The 13,335-nt window shown below is 36.9% G+C and overlaps 1 protein-coding gene and 1 pseudogene across 2 annotated transcripts in view; one reads left to right on the top strand and one right to left on the bottom strand.

Moving 5' to 3' along the window:
- Sugct (succinyl-CoA:glutarate-CoA transferase) overlaps nt 1–13,335 on the top strand; it is a 755,657-nt gene that overhangs the window by 330,815 nt on the left and 411,507 nt on the right. The window lies entirely within an intron of this gene.
- On the bottom strand, nt 11,549–12,242 carry LOC113834986 (annotated as a pseudogene).

The following is a 13,335-nucleotide window of genomic DNA, read 5'->3' as shown; positions in this document are numbered from 1 at the left end:
GGGAAATATGTAATAATCAGGCATAACCAAATGAGCTTGTAACCATACCATTAGGAGTTGTAAAAAGGTAGATCCTGAGAGATTAGTAGCTAACTCAACCTATTTGAAACAATCGGCTTCAGATTCAGTACAGATTTTGTCTCAAGGTGATAAGATGGAGAATGATAAAGACATCCATTGTCCTCCTCTGATCTTTGTATATGCATACACACACACACACACACACACACACACACACCACAGACATACCATGCATGCACAACCATAACCACCCACACTACCACATCCCCACACACCACAACACAGCTTAATTTTTTTCTACATGAAAAGTTAAGTAAGAAAAAAAAACCCAAGATGTAGTCTAGAAGAAATTGTAAAGCATATATTTGGCAAAGGATCTTTGCTTTGATTATTCAAGTGTTCTGATAAGTCTATAATATTCAAAAAAGAAACAAAGCAACACCCAACATCTTGTGTTCATTAGGACACTATATTGAGTTCTCTTTTTATAGGAAATAAAGTTTATATAACCATAGGGTATCACTCCATCTCTATTAGACTGAAAGAACTTTAACTCTGGTAGTAACAAAGCAGGTAAGAAATGGAGTGTGGTAGAAGTAGCAGTGGGAATGGAATTCTTTAGAGAGCTGTTTGGCCAAAGACAACACAGTAAAAGTTGTTTCTGATGCAACAGTTCTACTTCATTGTATGTGCCCTAGGGAAGTAAACACATGTTTTAAAAAATGGATAATTTACGCAGAAGTACTATCAATAATGGAAACACACAGGAGAGAAGGGATCATAGGTAGGATAAACATGAGTAGTATTAGTATTCAGGAGGATGAGGCAGAATGATTTTGAGTTCCAGGTAGCCTGTGCTAGGAAGACCTTCTCTTACAAACAGACATGACAACTGTATCAGTTACTTTTCTATTGCAGTGGTAAAACATGACCAAGACAACTTACTGAAGGACAGGTTTGTGTGGCTTATGGTTCCAGAAAGATAAAAGTCTATTGTGACTGAGAAGCTTGGCAGCTAACATCAAGCATGGTGGCTGAAACATCACATCTTGAACTCTGAGCATGAAGAAAAGAGCAAAAACTGTGAATGGTGTGACTCTTTAAACTCTCAAAGCCTACCTCTAGGGATATAGTTCCTCCAATAGGACTACATCTCTTAAATCTCTCTAAACAGTGTAACCAGTGGGGACTAAGTGCTCAAATGCATGAGGCTCCTGGGATGTCATCTCATTCAAACCATAACACTCTACTTCCTAGTCCCCATAATCTTGAGTCCATCTCATAATGTAATCTATATTTAGTCTAACTTTAAAACTCTGCATAGACAATCACAATCATAACCCTGTTTAAAATACAGAGACCAGAGTCACTTCTGAGAATCTAGGCAATATCTTTATTGTAAGCCCCTGTAAAGTAAAAAAGCAAATTATATACTTCCAACATAGTATGGAAGAGAATATACATTATTATTCCAAAATGGAGGAATAGGACATGTTATGATAAATCTTTCTGTCAAAAGCCGCCCGAGCCCCACCACCACGTGTGTGCTTTACGCCAGCCGCCTGCCTGAGTTAGGCCCAAATGAATACACAGAAACTTGTATTAGGTTCAAAGCTGCTTGGCCAATGACTAGGATTCCTCATCTGTTAGCTCAGTCTTAATTATCATAAATCTATATATTTTATAAGACTTATTTTATCGGATGCCTTATTGGCGTCCCTCCTTGCCGGTGGATCACATTGTGCTGCTGGAGCAGGAGTGGAGGGGAAAAGAGGGACCTTCCTGTTTCTCCTTCCCTTAAATATGAGTCTCCTTTCTATGTCACTTCCTGCCTGGATCACCACTTCCCAGAATCCTCTTTCACTCCTACTCCTGTCTAACTTGCTGTCTCATTGGCCAAACAGTATTTTATATAACAATCAATAAGATAAACACAGTACATTCCCCATCAGCGACATAGTGCAGAAATACTGTACCAAAACAATACCAAAAGCCAGCACTACAAATACCAAATTGTATAGCTTCATGGCTGATGTCTCAGACCAAGTATTAAAATACTGGAGACTATAGGTACTTCGTGTCCAAACCATACCACCAAAATAAAAAAATATTGTAGTATATTAAAACAAGAATATGTTCACTGAATAAGATAAATGAGCCACATACCCATGTTTGACAAGCTGAATAGACAAATTAACATCATAAATAAGGAAAGAAATTGTGGTACCAAATGTACAAACACAAAACATGTTACTTTTGCCACTTAGGAGTTCAATGGAAAAATACATGTTTATTATAAATACAGTAAAATGAAGAGATACACAGATGCAGTAAAAATACTACTGCATTATTAGAGAGATGTAATATAAAATTCTTGCGTGAATAGGCAGGTGGACAGATATAAATACTCTACTATGAATAGATAGATTAAAATGTGTTGTAAATAATATAGTATGAATAGAGATGCAAAGAAGTAATCGAAATATTATAGCATGATACAGAGATATACAGATACAATATAAATACTATTGCATCAATAGAGAGATATACAAATATAATTTAAATATTAGCATCAATAAAGAGACACTCTTATTAAGAGGGTCTTAAGTCCAAGTGAACAGATGTTGATTATCATTAAGATATATGTATAACTATTACAACTTTAGGAATATTTTTCCATGCTGAGCATTGTTGTGGTTCATAGGTATCATGGCAGTACAACTGTTAATTACATCTCCCCCTTGATACTTTGAATAGCAACTTCTGGTATTATGAAAGATAGTTCTGAAAGAAAAAGCTTTTGGGTCAGATCTACCTTGATTCCTTCAGGTCTGAAGTACATGGTGTCTTCAGCAATCAGGGATTATCTTTAACTTCTAGGAAACAATCTAAGGGCAATAGCAATACTGTGTAATGTCTTGGGAGCTTCTTGGACTCTCCTGGCAACAATTAAAAATTTCTCATACTGGATACTCGAGTTTTGTTAGATAGTCTATAGCTCTTGGGGGGAACATCATTAGTCCAAGTGGCATAACTTTATTTAAACTGTATACATCTGTATATACATTCACTTATATACATTATAGTTAATTTTAGGTAAATATAAAACAATACAATTCCTTATGACTTCTCAATTCTCCTTGGTGTTATTTATTCCTTCCAATCTTTAATTCTATATTGACTTCCATTTCTTCACTGTAGTTTAAGACTTCCATTAATATCTTCATATTACCTCCCTCCTGGTATTTTCCTCTTTACTCTTCACTCCAATCCCATGGTCACCCTTTACTGTCTTGGTTACTGTAATTTTTCTAGGTTTATTTTCATATCTTAAGATTTGTAGCTAGGAACTACAGATGAGAGAGAACATGTAGCTTCTCTTTCTGTGTCTGGGTTCACTCTATATGATCTTCTCTATTGAATCCTGTTATCTGAAAATTTCATAATTTTATTTTTCTATACAGCTGAATAGTATGTGTATATGTGTCACATATTCATTATCCATTCTTTAGTTTAAAGGTATTGAGTTGTTTCAATTTGCTAGCTGTAGTATCAAGTTTTATTCAGAAAGACCTTTCCTACATCTATGTCCTATAGATTACTGCCTATGTTTTCTATCTGTTAAAGAATTTTAGGTTTCATATTGAAGTTTTTGATCCATTTGGAGTTAATGTTTATGCAAGGTGGTAGATACTAATTTTATTTTTTTCATGTGGATGTACTGTTTTGTTGATGATGCTGTCTTTTCTCCAGTAAATGTTTTTGAAATACTTGTTAAATATCAGATGGCTGTGGTTACATGTTCATGTGTTTGTGTTTTTTGTTTTATTCTGCTGGCCTATATGTCTGTTTTTGACAGTAAATACTGTTCTTATTACTATGGCTCTGTAATGTATCTTGAAATCTGAAATAGTATTCCCTTCAGCATTTTCTTTCTTTTGCTCAGGCTATATGGAATCTTCTGTGGTTCCAAATAGATTTAGGATGATGTTGTCTTTGGGTTTCTCATATACAGTTTTTATTATGTTCAGGTATGTTTTCTTTGGATTTTCTGTCTCTATCATCATGAACTTTTATCATGACTTCTATCATGAACACATTGTATTTTCTCAAAGCCTTTTTTTTAAAAAAATCTATTGATTGTTGTCTTTAAGTCCAGTTATATGATTTACTATGTTGATTGACATACATATGTTGAACTATCCTTGCATCTCTGGAATAAAGCCAACTTGATCATGGTGGATGGTCTATTTTATTTATATCAGGTATTTTACTAAATATTTTTATGTCTATGATCATCAAGGATATTGGGCTTTAGTTTTCTTTTTCTGCTGTCTTTATTTCATTTCAATATTAAAATAATACTGGCTTCAATTAAGTAGTCTCTGTCTCTGTCTCTCTGTCTTTCCCCCTCCCTCCCTCCCCCCACCCAGTGTGTTAGCTATAGTCCCAGAAAGTCTGGTAGAATTTTAGTATGAATCCCTCTGATCATGGCCTGTGTTTGCAAATCTTTTTATTACTGTTTCAACCTCCCTATTTTTATTGGTCTGTTGAGGTTTTTGATCTCCCTCTGGTTTACTTTGATGGTTTTGATGAATCTAGATACCTGACCATTTCTTTAAGGTTTTCAACAAAATAGTGTGCAGGTTTTTAAAGTATTTCATTATAATACTCTGAGTTTCTTTGGTGTTTGTTGTAATGTATCCCTCTTCCTTTTTGAATCTGTTAATTTGGGCCATCTCTGTTTTTCTTTTCAGTAGATGGGCTGAGGAGTTGTGGTTCCTGTTTATCTTCTCAAACAGCAAGCTTATTGGATTCTTTCATTCTTAGTATCATCTTCTGTGTTTCTAGTTCATTTTTTTGCTCTATTTTTATTATTTTTGCCATCTACTAGATTTCAGTTTGTTTTATTCTTGTTTTTCCAAATTCTTGAGTTACATCACTAAGTCATTTATTTGTGCCTTTTCTGATACTTTAATGTAGGCACTTAAAGCTATAAATTTCTTTCATTAGGAATGCTTTTAATGTGTCCGGATGTTCTGTTGTGTTGTTTTCATTTTCATTTAGTTCCAGGATTCTTTTGCTTCTGTCTTGATTTCTTCTCTCATCTCATCCATTTGTCATTCAGTAACAAGTTGTTTAATCTTCATGAGTTTGTGTACTTAGTAGAGATTTGTTTGCTCTTGATTTTAAGTTTTATTGCATTTGTTAAGATTTTTTTTTTTTGTGTGTGTGTGTGTGTGTTCCATGATGTGCTCTTAGAGACGCTTCCATGGGCTGCTGAGTAGACTGTATATTCTCTGAGGTTTGGGTAGAATGTTCTGTAGATACATATCAGGCCCATTTAATGAATGATATAATTTAATCCTGATGGTTCTCTATTTTTGTTAGATGACCTATCTATTGGAGAAGAAAGTGCAGTGCTGAAATCACTTGCTATCAATGTCTTTGTTGTTAATTTGTGTCTTTAATTCCAGAAGTTTGCTTTATATGGAATTGAGTACAGCAAAGTAGGGTGTATATGTGTTTAGGATTGTAATGCATCTTGATTAATCATTCTTTGGGTTAATATGTAATGCCCTTTTCTATTTTGATTAGTTTAATTTTGAAAACTATGTTTTTTCAGTATTGGGATAACTTGTTTGTTTTGAGTTCCTATTTGCTTGAAGTACTTTTTTCCCATCTTTTCACTTTAAGGTTGGACATATTTAAAGTTGAGTTTCTCATAGACAACAAAAAGGTAGGTTTTGTATCTTAATCTAGTAAGCTAGTTTGTGCTTTTGTTTGAAAGTCAAGGTCATTGATATTTAAAATTATTACTGAAAGTTTATGTTGATTACAGTTATTTTATTTTTTCTTATCTTTTTGCTGTTTGTGTTGTTAGTTGTACTTTGTGTTTCAGTAATGTTAATGTCACTTGTTTTCTTTCTACAATCTCATGGCTATGATTGTTTCTCTCTTCAATCTGAAGTATCACTTCTGTAGGACTTGTTTGGATAGACATATTTTTTTATTCTGTTAGTATTATGCACAGTTTTTCTTTCTCTGTAATCTATGGCAGATAATTTTTCTGTAAACATTAATCTAGGTTGGCATCTGTGGTTTTTTTAGAACTATAAGAACATTGTTCTAGACTCTTCAGGCTTTACAATTCCCATTGAGATCAGCTGTTATTCTGATGGGTTTTGCTTTATATGTTTATTATGTTTTCTTTTCTCTGGAAGCTTTAAATGTCCTTTCTTTTTTTTTCTGTATATTTCTTGTTTTAGCTGTGAACATGGGGGTTAGTTTCTAGTCTTCTCTATTTGGTGTTCTGTGTGCTTCTTGTATCTGTGTGGATGGATGCCTTTCCTTAGTTTGGAAAAGTTGTCTTCCATAAACTTGTTGATGATGTAGTTGTTCCATTGACCTTGGGTCCTTTTCATTCATCTGTGCCTATAATTTGAAGATTTGGTCTTCTTGTGATATCCCACAGTTCCTGGCCATTCTTTTCTGTGTTTATTTTCTAATTTTTATAATCATTCATTTTGTATGGCATAAAATCTCTACTTCATCTTTGAGCCCTGGTATTCTATCTTCTGTTGATCCATTCTGCTGCTAAGCTTCTCCCACTCCTGAGTTTTTAAATTAGGATATTGAGTTTTTCATTTCCATATTTGTTTCAGCTTAAGTTTTCATCAAAGTTCTTTGCACTGAATTTGAGTTTATAATCTTGGATTGTCTTTAGTATTTCATTCAGCCTATGCTTTTGTTTTCTTGGGCATCCCTCAGGTATTCATTCTCTTTATGTTCATCTTTTAAGTGTATTGGCTATTTATTTGTATCTTCTTTAAAGTCTTTGAATTCTTTAATGAAATTTTTTTTTGTAACGCTAAATCTTTCCTCCAGCTGCCCAGCCCCGCCACCACGTGGGTACCCAAAATAACACACAGAGTCTTATATTAGGTACAATGCTGCTGGCCAATAACTATGATTTCTCTTTGCTAGTTCTGTCTTAATTATCAGCCATAACTATTAATCTATATATTGTATAAGGACTTATTTTATTGAGGACGCTGGACATATGTGTCCTCTCTTGCCAGCCATCACATGGCAACTCCACTCTATTGCATTTTCTGGAGTCCTCTTTGACTCCTAGCCCCACCCATCTTGCTTTCCTATTGGCCAATGGTGCTTTATTTATCAACCAATAAGACAAACATATACACAGAAGGACTTCCCTCATCATTTTTTTCTTTTAATTTTTCCTTGTCCTGGGATTGATATAGGTTATTCTCATTGGAAAACATTTCTATAGAATGGTAGACTTTGGGAAGGTATACTGTCTTTTCCTTTTATATTGGATTTTTTTCATGTGACCTGAGAATGTGGGCTTATTTTGTTGTTGGTGTGTCTCATATGAGTTTCTAGACTGTCTTGGGATAGAATAGTCTTCATGATGTACCAGCAAAGCATGGGTTTGGGGATTATTAGGGCAGATGTGGTTCTAGGGAATTACAATGGAATCTCACACAGATGTGTAACAATAGATAGGTCTGGACACTAGAAGGATGCATGTGAGCTAGGTTCAGCAAACTTACTAGACTATACCTCAGCATATGTTGTGTCCTCAAGGCTAGACCTGGATGTTTGATATGATAGGGGCAGGCTAGTGTCAGGAGGACTGATCAGTCTGGGCTAGTTTACAGGGGCCTGGGGCCTGGAGAAAAGTGCAGACAAGACTGATCAGAGCTTGCACAGACAATGTACAACTATCTCTAAGTCTGGAGATTGGAAGAGGGTGCAGGTAAACAAGGGTTCAGAGCATTTACTGAATTGTAGCTAGGCCAGAATGTTGAATTTGGACAATCTGGAAGTTGGGTGCGGTATGGATCACTGGATTGGAAAAGGAGGGTAATGAGAGTAAGCTTGGCCTACTTGGTTCTCTATGACATGTAGTTGCCACAAGGTCCTTGGTAGGAAGCAGAGCTGGGGTATGGTGAGGCTTCAAAGGATGGGAGAAATATGAGAATATTGTCTGACATAGGTGATGGTGTTTATAAGAATAGAGAAAATGGAATGAGGGAAGAAGGGAGAACATAGGTTAACTTACTTGAGTCTAGGCCCCTTGTAAGGTCCTTGGTAGGAAGCAGGCTGGTGTCTGCCAAAGGAGAAGAGACAGACTGAGAGGAGAGTGTTCTAAAGCCAGTGGTACCAGGACTAGGGAGACATGAATGGAAGAGAAGGAAAGAGTGCCTTTTCTATGTCATTGTGTTGCTGACATTTATTAACTTTTCATATTGTGTTCATTTATTTTTTTCTAGTATATACCAAATAATTTAGCAAATATTGATAGAATAATTTCTGTCCTTATATAAAAAAGTTACATAAGGCTGATGCGATTGATGGCTCAGCATATAAAGCATTTGTCCTGTAAGCCTGAAAACCTACATTCTGTTCTTGTGGCACAAGCCTGATGATCTAAGTCTGAACCCTGCAACTCACTTAAAGGTAAAAGGAAAGAACGAGCCCAACAAAGTTTTCCTCAGACTTCCACATGTATACTCCCTACTCAATGATAATAATAATAATAATAATAATAATAATACTACATTAAAATAAGCAAGAGGGCCTTAATTTTATATTTTTCACACTCTGTTCTTTTCTTTTTTATTTTAAAAATCATTTACAACATACTTTGATTATATTTTTCCCCTTCCTTGAATACTCCCAGATATAGCCCTCTCCCCTATTCACCAAACTTATGTCCTGTCCCCCCCTTTCTCTATCCAACAATAACAACTCCAAAACCCAAAAAGAGGGAGTGTTAGATTTTTGCTGGTCAATTACTCATCTATTAAAGAAAACTCTCTTCTTTTTCTTCTCCCAGCAGGTATCAACTGAAAATAGTTTCTTGACTGTTGTTGGGAATTTGTACCCACCCTCTCTCCTTCATGTTGGAATTTTTTGTCTGACTTAAATTGCAAAGATCTTATGCAGGTGTTTGACTCCAAATGGCACATTGCTACATCCATAGATCAGTGTATCACTCAACCCTCATCAGAGAAACTTGCTCTTGCAGTAGATGATAATTAGCACAAAGACCCACAATTTGATAGAGTGTAGAGATTGAGAGAATTTAGAAAACTCAACATTAAACTGGATGTCTTGTCAAACCTTCCCTCCAGGCTAAGGAATCTATGCAGAAGAGATGGCAGCAAAAAGAGTCTAAGTACCAGAGATGGTGCAGAACTGTGTTAATGAAACAGTTTTCCAAGTACAGGGATGATGCTGTTATCAGTTCACAGAGACTTTGCCATTTGTTAAGGAGAACTATGAAAAAATAGATTGTCTTTGAGTACCTTAAAAATCCTTTCAGGCAATAAAGGGAAACACTGTTAAACATTCTGAAGCCAGCAGGGTGTGGGTAGAGGTACACAGGCCTCATCTAGTATGGATTCACATGGGCTCCACACACTGTCTTAACTTCTAAGGTCTGGGTAGAAACATGCAGGCTTCATCCAACTGTGACTCAACCCAAGGTCAGCATGCACACTCTCATCACTTGTAAGAGCTTAGACTTTGACCTTATACTTAGCTCTTGAGACGAGATGAAAAAGAACCTTTAAGCTCTTTGGCCCCTCTGCAGCAGTGTTTGTTGGTAACTCTTTAAATTGTTTCTAAGTGTCCCAGTTGTTGGCCTGGTACAAGCCTGATTTATTGTTTCCTGCTCAGCTTGACTCTCTGCCTCATCCTTCCCTATGGTGGAGCTCCAAGCATAATGAGGACCAATTGGGATTCCTGAATCTAGTCATCATTAAATCCCTAGAGGCCTCAGTACAAAGATGTTTTATAGAAAAAGGCATAAACAAATGATAACAAACAACAACAAAGATAAAAATGTATTTTAAAAGTTCCAGAAACTTAAACTTTTGTGACCTTAAGATACCTGACAAATAAGCAGTACTAGATTGGGCTACTGTAGAAATCACTAACATTCCAATGTTGATCTGCAGTTATAGGAGATTTTATTGTTATGTTTACTTTTATTTAAAGTGGAATTACTGTCAATAAATGTCATTTGTTGGTTATTTATCATATCCTGCTATAAGTAATTTTTAACTATTATACTTTTCCTAAAGCATGGACAGTGTGGGATGCAGAGAGGGTGAACAGCTGACCCGGGTGATGTTAGGATTAAAACTAAGTCTTGTCTCAATAAATGTTAGTGACTAGTGATTGTTTCTATCTTCGAGATATGTCAGCACTCTGTTATGAGATGAGCCTTGGCCTAGAAAGCCAACCTGAATTTGAACTCCAATAATGCTTCCATCTTTTAATCCTCAAAATGCAAGATAATGAATCAGTTCAGATTTGTTGCTGAAAAGGCAGACATTCTGAAGCTCCAGGGTTGATAATAGCTAGAAAGAAGACAGGAATTCCCAGGTCCAGGCAACTAATCAATACAAAGTGCCTTCATTTTCATTTCAATTCTGGGAACATATGTTAATTCCATTGATGATAGCTTAAGGTTGGAGCCATAGGTTACAGTTTGGATTATAATCAATGTTCACACTACAAAACACAAAGACAAAAATATTTAGGGCCCTACTGGCTGACAGCTTTTAGACTTTTGATCCACACCCATAGAACTAGGAGGAAGCACTCTACTAGCCTGGGTGGCTGCTCTGACAGCAGGACCACTCAAGTCACATTCTATACATAATTTTCTCCAAACTCTCATATTAAAGGAAGCCAAAGAAGCATATTTTTGTCACTATTAGTTACTTTGAAAGATGTCCACATAGTAGAAGAGCTCGTGTCCCCAGCTGAGCTCTCTAAACCCTGGTTTCCTCAACAGTGAGGACTATAATCTCATCATGATGGTATGAGGACTAGAAATAATAGAGGTAGAGTTTTAATCTGGTGCCTGGTGCACAAGCACAAATGCAGCACTGGGATGCTGGTCTCCAGCTGTCTCATAAAGTCTCTGGGACTGGAGCTCAGCTGCATGCCACTCACTGAGTTGTGCTGCTAGGAGTGATGCAGAATGCCAGCTAATGCATGGTTTTAGATCTAGGATAGAATTTCTACTTTGCTATAGAATATTTATGTGTGTTCAAAGCTTACCTTTTCTTTTGTAGTTTCCTTACTTCATTCCGTTCTTCTGTCTTTTCATCCTTGCCTAGATGCAAAGATACTGGGTTTGCTTGCCAACTATATTCTTAGTTTTGAGGATATGATAGCCAATCACGAATGTATGCCTTTCCTGTGAAAGCAGGTTGTGAGCCTGGAGAAGGAGATAGTTAAATAGATTTGATTTTACTAATGTATTGGAAGTAGGAAGATTGAAGATAGTAAGGTTTTGTCCCTCCCTCCCTCCCTCCCTCCCTCCCTCCTCCCTCCCTCCCTCCCTTCTCTCTCTCCCTCTCTCCCTCCCTTCTTTCCTCCCTCCCTCCTTTTCTCCCTTCTTCCTTCTGTCCCTCCCTTCCTCCCTCCCTTTTTTTCTTTCTTTTGCCAAAGAACATACTTTATTGCCTCCTGAGTTCTAGTTCTCTTCACCCCTGTGCAGTTTTGGTTTCATGCACTTGGCCAGTCTGGCAGGCAGCAGGAGATCCACGTTGTGCCCAACAGGGGCATTTCTTCGGACAGTGGAGGGTTTGCAATGAGGTGGTTATCACTTCCAAATGGATATCACAGGATTCATACCACACCCAATATACGTGGGCATCAGTACCTCTTTGCCTTGTACTTGTAGTAGTCCTGGCCAGCCTTTAAGATAGGTTTGTGAATCCTGTCCCCATTGGTCACTACACCAATGGCTCTGTTGGCTGAGGAGATTACCTCTTGGATCCTGAAGAAATCTTTACTCGGGGTTCCTTGGTTTCCAGGTTATGGGAGACGACCGTGGCATACTTCTGGGAATTCATGCCTGCTTGTCCATGCTTCTCCTCCAGACAACACCCAATAGTACCCTCAGACGTGATGCCGACAGACAAAACATTGAAATATTGAGCTGGGCCGTCTTGTCACAGAACATATCTGTCCAGTGTGGATTCTCTCTGCAGCAATGAACAGTTCCATCTGCTTCTTAAATCAGTAGGGTTCACAAAAGACCATTTTCAAGAAAGGAGTGCTGTGACCAGGGTCATGAATGATGCTGTTTACTTATTATAGCTGTGTTTCTCAGTGAAGTCCACAGCAAGCAGGCATGAGGCACCATTACGGTGTTTCACAAGCATGTGCTTGGAGTACAGAACAAGCAAGCACAGCCCAAAAGAAGGGTTTTTCTTTTTCTAAAAGTAAAGGTTATTAATGTACATTTATCATATATAGTGTTAGATTTTATTAAGATATTTTCATTCCTGTGTATTATGTAATTTGATATTTACCTCAAAACCTTCCTCTTTCTTCTTTTTTTTCCAGTACACATATTCCTTTTCTTATAGCTCCTCTTTGCCTGTCATGTTAAGTGAATGTCTATCTGTGTCTGTATATGTGTATGCGAGCGAGTACAAAGGTTCCACATACAAGAGAAAAATGCAACATTTGTCTTCCTCAATCTAGCTTTTTTTTTGTTTAGTATGATGGCAACCATTAGCATCAATTTTCATACAAATAATACAATTTCATATTTATGATGAAATAAAACTCACATACACACACCTATATATAATATATTTTTATATACCACATTTTATTTGTCCATTCATGTGTTGATTGTCTACTGAATGGCCATAGTGAGTAGTGGAGGCAATATGATTTTGTGTGTGTGTATGTGTGTGTGAGTGCAGGTACCTATGGAGACTGAAAGAGGCTGTGGGATCTCCTGGAGCTGGAGTTCCAGGAGGCCGGGAGTTGTCCAATGAGGGTCCTCTGCCAGAGCAGCAAATACTCTTAATCCTGGAGCTATTTCTCCAGCCCTGAGACAATAAGTTTTAAACCAAATGTTGCCACTATCCAATGTGAAGCAACAAAGGCTAGGGCTGTGATACGTTGTAATGCATAAAAAAGAACTCATCACGAGAAGAGTGCTTCCCCAATAAACTGCACATGATGTAATAAATAAACAAAAGGAAGAAGTACTGAGTCTAGCAGGGCACAGTTTAGCAAGGCGCAATACCCTACGTAAGGGAAACAGAAATTCTAGTCAATATGGATACAAGAAACTGTGAGTCTCAAAATGAGAGTATGATGTTTCCTGCTGAGATATCAAGGTCATGAAAATGAACATGTTGGTTAGCTTTGTGCTTCCATGTTAAAATACTTAGAAATTGTTTTTCCTCCTGATTCATGACTTTAGATATTTTAGTGTATGCCGAACTGGTTCTGTTA

The sequence above is a fragment of the Cricetulus griseus genome, chromosome 3, assembly GCF_003668045.3.
Source record: "Cricetulus griseus strain 17A/GY chromosome 3, alternate assembly CriGri-PICRH-1.0, whole genome shotgun sequence".
Taxonomy (NCBI): domain Eukaryota; kingdom Metazoa; phylum Chordata; class Mammalia; order Rodentia; family Cricetidae; genus Cricetulus; species Cricetulus griseus.
The sequence above is the reverse complement of the archived record's forward strand: the minus strand, read 5'-3'. Positions and strand labels throughout refer to the sequence as shown.